General features: G+C 39.4%; 1 long non-coding RNA gene across 1 annotated transcript; it reads left to right on the top strand.

The window, feature by feature from the left end:
* Positions 1-287: 287 nt before the first annotated feature.
* On the top strand, positions 288-3010 carry LOC125261228. Its single transcript, XR_007183252.1, has 6 exons — positions 288-998; positions 1084-1269; positions 1397-1492; positions 1680-1761; positions 1946-2080; positions 2266-3010. It is a non-coding gene; the product is annotated as an uncharacterized LOC125261228 (long non-coding RNA).
* Positions 3011-7809: the final 4799 nt, after the last annotated feature.

Below are 7809 nucleotides of genomic sequence, written 5' to 3'. Positions count from 1 at the left end.
ATGACTGCCCTTAAAGTAAATCTCTCTCCCTGGACTGTTCTCTCCCGCCGGCGCCGCCGGCATCAGATTGGAGGGGAATTCACACAAAGGAAATTCTGTGGAGTTGCTTCCCAGGTCAGTGTCAATCCACATAAGTTCTCCCACACTGTAACTGTGAGAAACTTTCCCTGCACAAAGCACTTTTCCTGAGGTATCTGTCTTGAATGCAGAGGGACACTGTGATGGACTTTGGATTGGCCTGAGGCAGGGGGACTCTGGAAGGTTAACGCCCGTTTGCGTTTGGCCTTCTTCTACTGCGGTCTGAAGATGAGCCATACCAGAAGCCTGCAGTACAGCAACAGAGGTACAAACAAATGGAATTTCCCTTGTGACTTGTGTGCTGAGACCACAATACGGTGAGGAGCACTGTTTTGTGAAGGAAACACATGCACATTTTGTCATTAACTTATCAATGATAGTGGAGATGTGGCACTGTGCATCGATTTGGACAGCACCAGACTTCAATCGGACAGCTTTGAATATTCCACTTAGCAGCTCAGCTCTCTGTATGTAGGCATGTGCATTCAGTCCCTTTGTTGTGATGGATTTCACTAATTGGAGGAGATTGTTGGAATCCTCAGCACAAACAATATTTTCAAAAGTGACACTATCGCAGAAAGCACAACATAAGCATTGACAAAAAGCATCAAATGCACATGTGTTCAGCACAGAGATTCTTGATTTCCTGAGTTTAACAGGCTGTTGATTATTTCCATTTTTCAACAGGTCCACTTTCAGTCTTTTCCCCCTCACAGATGGATCTGCATGAAGCCATTCAGGACAAGGAGAGAGGTATGAATTTCTCTTCCTCTTTTTTAGGTGGAACTGCTAGGCCCCTCCAGTTTTCAACAGCATCTTCATCTGTTGGAGGGATGTTTGTGACAGTGTCAGACTTCCTGTGTCCAGTGTCAGAACAGAAAGCATCCATTTCTGGTTCTACATCTACACAGCAAGTTGTGGTGGGTAGTGGATCGGGTCCTGTGACGGTCACTGTTGCAACAGCTGCATTCTCTTCACCTTTTTCCTCACCTTTTTGTTTTGCAGAACAAATTCGCATGTTGCCTTCAATGAAGGACAGATGTCGAGCAATGAATCGATCTACTCGAATAGGCAAGTTTTCATGCTTGAAAAGGCCTCGTTTGATGTTTTTGAACTCTGCTTCAACATTAGCTGAACTTGCAGTTATGTTGGTGCTTTGGAAGTGAGGGATCATTACCCCTGTCCAAAGTGGTAAGTAACTTGCAAGCCTGATTATATTGGGAATAATTTCAGGGAGGAAGTGCATATTATCATGATCGCCATTAGCTACTGCAAGTGACCTGCTCTCCTCACATATGTCTGTCACCCACTGCCGTAGGTCTGTCTGTGTTTGGTCACATGGATCCAGTTCTTCCAGGTCCTCACCCTCTACATCTGGAATGATGACACGCTCTTCTGCAATTCGGGCCTTCAGGTATTTCTTGCACTTTTCGGATAAGAGGAGGGCTCCTGAGCTGTCATTGCCTTCTGCTTCACTGAGAGCCACAACAGTAATACTGCGTAGTAGTTCTCTTGCATCATCCATGGATTGGGACATGAGAAGCTGTGCCATTGACCTCACAAAGAAATCTTTAATGCGATGATGTTTTTTCTTCAAGCAGTCCCACTGGCAGATCATCTTGATGCAGTGTGCAACATCAACCCGAACAAAACAAGGTGGCACTTTTGCTGAATGTTTACCAAGTAAGACACCCCAACACTCATTGATGTAGGTCCTTAGATCAGGATGAGGAGTAAAAGCCTTGACCAGAGCTCCGAGCAAAGCCAGAGAAAAGTCACTCACAACTTCTTTTGGAGTTGGCGCACCTGCACGTATCCATTCTGACAGCCAATGTGTTATCGCATTAACATCATGTCTCTCTGACAGCATTTGCACCACTGGGACACTTGAGCTCTCATCCCCTGCCAGAACACCCTGATATAAGAAGATGTGGCCAGACTTGCCATTTGGTCTCTGTAGTTTTCTCACTACTGAGCCAGTTGCATCAAAACTCACAGTGGGGTTAGTAGATATCTTTGATATTGTCTTGTACATATGCATTTGAGTTTGACTCCAGTAGTGGCAGAAAAACTTGTCAAGTCCAATATCTTTAATACTACCACTATGAGGTGCACTGTGTTTTAATATCTGCAATGACAAAATAGGATCCTTGTCACCTAACTCCAATTCATTTCTCTCTTGTTTAGCTTTGCGTAGGGTGGCCAAATTAGGCAGATGGCTCGGCTCGGGATCTCCAAAATCCATCAGTTTTGTTGCCTCTGATGCCCTCCATACATGGGGTTCCATTCTACCCTCACACAGCTCTTTGGCTATTTGCATGCGCAAGTTACCGGACATCGGACGCTTGGAACAGCCAGTGTGCAGGGAGTCATCAGTGTTCTTAAGTAAACACTTGAGCACCATCGGACTGTTAATTTCAGGCTCTCGTTCACATTTTATGTGAATGTGGCCATGACACTCTTTACATTGGCCTCTGACATCAATGTATATCTCTGTGACTGATGGATAGACCTTGGCTCTTTTAAAGACAAAAGTGCAGGGGCATTTTACTTCTTGCCAAATCTGGTGATTTATCACATGTGTCCAGATGCCAGGCTTCAAAATTGTGTATTCTCTTTTTTGTGTTTTAGAGACCTTGTCTTTGTATTTAACCGTTTCAGGCATGAATTCAATCCATTTCTGAAATGGAACTTCAAGATTAAAAGTCCAGCAATCTTTTGATCTGGAGGAAAGGGACCCTGGCTCAAAATCAGTGTCATCACTACTGCCACTTGTTTCATGATCACTTTCATGAATATACCCTAAAGCTTTCCAGATGTTGTGTCTGTTTAATTTAACAAAAGTGTATAGAGCCTTTGCGGTGATCTTGTCTTCTAGCTGTTTACTAAGCTCTGTCCAGATGCTCTGATTTGGAGTAGCTATGTTGCCATTTTGGACTATAGCCTCACTGTTAGACTTTGCTGTAATTTTACAGTTACTTATCGCAAAAAATCCCAGTAAAATACCATATAGGTTATTTACGGTTAACTACTGTAATATGCAATGCATTATGGGTATTTTTTATTATATTTACAGTAACTTACTGTATATGTGAATTTACAGTACTTTACTGTTTACTCAAAAGCAGTAGTGCTACTGTAAATTAATTTTTTTGAGATCCTCCAATCAGAATGCTAGCAGCTGATCACGTGACCAGCTTGGAGCTTTCAGAAAAATAATTCAAACAAGATGGCTGCCTCTCAGTGGCAGGGGAGTGAAGAAAATGAGCGTAAACTTACGCTGGTAAGTTGTCATGTGTCAGCCCAAACTGGAAATTTACCCCATTTCATGCTTAAAATACCAACATATGTCCAATTTATTGTACGCAGGTTATAATTTAGCCTTCGAATGTTTTCAGTTAAATACTAAAAAGATGCAATTTATTCTAACGTCCGTAGTGGCATAGGCCGTAGAACGTGTGGTGTGTGAAAATTGTTTTTAATGTGATCAAACCGGGTTCGATTCGCCAAACTCGCTCTTACCCCTTTTCCCATCACAAATCAGAAAGGCATTTATATTTAATAAAAATGAAGAAAATATTTGAAAAGTTTAAATAAAGTGCCTAACAAGTGTTTAACAAGAAAGTATTAGTTGCTGCCAACCATATACTGTATACCCAGCCGGCACATGACCGACCTTCAACATTGAAATGTGGTTGAAGTAACATCAGTTGATGTTTCAACAGTGATAAATTATTAAATGTAAAATGGTTGAAATAGGTTTAGAAAATCACCTATAAATCAATGCTGAAATAAGCTCGTAAACTATACCTTAAAAAAAGTGTTTAACCATATGTAATAATAATAATGTATAAAATGTGCCCTATTATGCCTATTTTCCACTTCTGTGTCAGTTTGTTGGTACGTCAATATTTCAGAAAATAGAAATTATATGCTCATTTTCATTTTTTTGCGGTCTGAAGAGATATCGCGAGATTACACGAGACTATAAGATAGCAAACACTGGAGTGGATCTGAGTTACCATGGAAACGGGGAAACGTCAAGCATCAAGACTCCGTCTCGCTGTTGTTTTCACTGATTTTAGGTAAGTTTAGTCAAAAAAAATCACACAAATAATAACTGTTCCTGATACCTTTCTTATTTGTAATCAACACACTTCTGTTGAATATTTACTTCAAAGAAATTATTTAGTGTCTAAAAGTCACTTAGTGACACATTCGCTTAGTGAGGTCTGATCGCGCTCTGACAGTGGCAGTGATGTCTAGCACTCATTGAAGTATAAGCGCGAGACATCACTGCCGTTGTCAGAGCGCGATCAGACCTCACTAACCGAGTGCTGAACGCAGTTGGACATAGTGGTGTATTAGAGGTAAAAAAAGATAGAAATACTGTTCGGTTTCTCACACAAACCGACTGTTTCGTGTCTTAGGACATCATTGTGTCGTCACGAGCCGCAGGGTTTAATTTGGATTTGTCTGTGCGTGTTTTTTTTACTCTTACAGATTGTGTTACCATTCACAAGCTTTATACCGCTGACAGACGGCAACAGTTAAAAATCATCATTTGTGTTCTACTGAAGAAACAAAGTCACCTACATCTTGGATGCCCTGAGGGTAAGCAGATAAACATCAAATTTTCATTTTTGGGTGAACTATCCTTTAACTATTATGATAACAGGATATCATGGTCATTAATCTATTTTGTTGTATTTCTCTCTGTCTGTTTGTAGTTATGTTTGCTAGTGAGACAGACGCCATACTGTTCCACTCAAAGGTATTTATTTATTTATTTGTACACATGTATGTATTTTTTTATTTTTTACTTTTTATTTATAAATGCTGACTGTGGTTCAGGGGGTCGACAGCTTTAAGCATGTAAGTTATTTTCGACAGAAATTTGGCCAGCTTACTCACTGCTCATACTCTATGCCTCTAATATGTTTGAATTATATCACCAATGCAATATCAGGGGGTAAAGATATCATTAGAGTTCTTAAAATTATGTGTACTCTTGTTACCAGATGCGATGTAATCTCTAGCGTTTGGTGCTGAGATTCTTCAGGACAAGTACTTTTACATTGCTGAAATAATACTCAATTACAAGTAAGAGTACTGGTGTCAAAAAGTACTTGAGTAAAAGTACAAACTACTCTTCTCAAAAACTACTCAAATTACTAATTACTTTTTAGCCGGCGATATCTTTGGAACACAAATTAAGATAATTTTGATGAAATCTGAGGGTTTCTGAACCACTCATAGGCAGCAACGTAATTGCACTTTCAGAAAGGTACTAAAGACATCGTTCAACATTAAATATAAACATTAATCGTTTTTGGTGCGCCAAAAACAAAACAAAATAACGACTTATATAGTGATGGCCGATTTCACAACACTGCTTCAGGAAGCATCAGAGCATTATGAATCTGTGTGTCGAATCTGCAGTTCGGAGCGCCAAAGTCACGTGATTTCAGCCGTTTGGTGGGTTTGAACCGCGATCCGATTCATGATTTGATACACTGACAAAATGTTAATAAAAAGTTTAAAATTACTATTTATATTACAAAATGAAAAAAAAAAAAATATATATATATATATATATATATATATATATATTAGCTTTATATTTATATGTAAAAATTATATGTATTTATATTAATGTAAGATTAAAAGACATTCATTTTAAATGTATTGTGTAGATTTTTAATGGGGCAACAAGCTATAGATACGACAGAACAAAATAGGCTATTAATAATCTTTCAGTGTGCAAAACCAGGATAATATGAAACGCTTCAAAACAGCAGCAAAAAAACCGCTAATGCACATCCCGGGTGCAGAATGATGTGCTTGAAGCAATATGGAATCGCAGTGCGCAGTTGCGCTGCACATTGAAAAGTTCACGGCACAAAGAGAATCCCTGTTTATATCTACATCTAAGTTAACAGTTTATTAATCATATGTTTCTTCTCCCTTTTAAATTCCAGTTAGTGTGCGTGTAACGCGAATTCATAGTCCTTGTGTTGTGCGATCTAACAGACACCCTGTAGCCAGTATGATGATCATTCAGAAACAGCAATAAACTCTAGCAAGATAAAGTCATTTTATGCAAATCCACAGTCCTTTATGTACATGTCAAGTATTATAATGGGAATATATTATATTGGAGAGTTTTACCGTGCCTGCTGCTGACGGCCGTTACCGAACACGACGTGCTGTGAGAATGATTGACAGCTGCAGCGGAGGGAAGACGAGTTTCCGTGAACTTAAATTTAACGATGCACATATTCTTCTATCCCTCACATGAAGCTATGAAATGGCTTCAGATGAGTTTGAATATAGTGCACGAAAACTTAATTGGTGCTAGTCTATTTCTTTTGCTCTATGACTCCCACTTTTGCCATATGAAAGAGCGTAATTATCAGGCGGTTATTTTAATATCGCGACAAGCCTAATTTCTGTTTCATTTTGAGATTGTGGCGGGACAAATTAGAATGTGGCGGGCCGCCACAGTCTAGTTAATGTATGGGAAACACTGATATCGCACACCCTACAGCACTGGCCCGATTGGGCAAGTGACCTTTCAGTCTACTGTCCTGTGCGTTGTTAAAACTGGCCCCGGGCCATTGGGCAGTCCTTAATGTCGAGCCCTGAATAATCATATGACTAAAACTAAATGTGATATCTTTGCTCATACATGATTTTTGATTTTGATTTTGAGGAGCACATTTTTTTATGAAACCTAAGAGGTTTCTTTCCATCCATCCCAAATCCATTCCTCTGAAACTTAAAAGATTAAAAAAAAATGTCATAAAGGCGTCTTAAAAATAATCAACTGAGTGGTCTAATCAACTCGATTTATTATTTTTATGATGCCTTTATTAGGGGCCAAGCACCGAAGGTGCTTAGGCACCTATTGTTATTGTTGGCGTTCCGTACGCTTATTAGGGGCCAAGCACCGAAGGTGCGGAGGCACCTATTGTTTCCGTTAGTTTTCTTATTATTATTATTATTATTATTATTATTATTCTTCCGCTCTTGAGTCTATGGCAGCCCATAGAACCGTATTGTAAAAAGTTATGAAATTTGGCACACTGATAGAGGACAGTCTGAACTGTGTTTATAGCCAATTTGGTGTCTCTAACTCAATCCCTCTAGCGCCACCAGCTGTGCAAAGTTGAACTTCTGTTTATGTTAATAACTTTTGAACCGTAAGGGCTAGAAACAAAATTCTTTTGTCCTCTGATTCCTTGGCTCATGCCGATTTGAATGCACCCTATGACGTCATTTTCCGTCATGAAAATTTTCCCGCCATTTTGATTTATCCAAAAAACATACTTTTTCGAACTCCTCCTAGGGCATTACTCCGATTTTCACCAAAATTGAACCAGATCATCTTCAGACCATGACTGCAAAAAGTTATCAAAAAGCTTTTCGATAGATCGAACCTTTCTCGAATAGGGCACAAATGAATTTGATGAAGCGCTCGCAAAATCAATCTTGAGGCTATATCTCCAAAATGATTTATGGTATTCTGACCAAACTTCATACAAGTCATCACAAGCATGACTTGAGGCAACATGCAGTGTTTCAACGCAGTGCCACCTACTGGTCTGGAGATATGAAAAATGGCTATTTATGCTAATAACTTCTGAATGGTTTGTCCATAAATCATAAATGTGGTCTCGTCAGATTCGGGGTATCATGCCGAGTCGAATGAATACCATTATTACCATA

This window comes from Megalobrama amblycephala, unplaced genomic scaffold (genome assembly GCF_018812025.1).
Source record: "Megalobrama amblycephala isolate DHTTF-2021 unplaced genomic scaffold, ASM1881202v1 scaffold373, whole genome shotgun sequence".
In the NCBI taxonomy this organism is placed as follows: domain Eukaryota; kingdom Metazoa; phylum Chordata; class Actinopteri; order Cypriniformes; family Xenocyprididae; genus Megalobrama; species Megalobrama amblycephala.
Note: the sequence above shows the minus strand (reverse complement) of the source record. Positions and strands in the feature narration are given on the sequence as shown.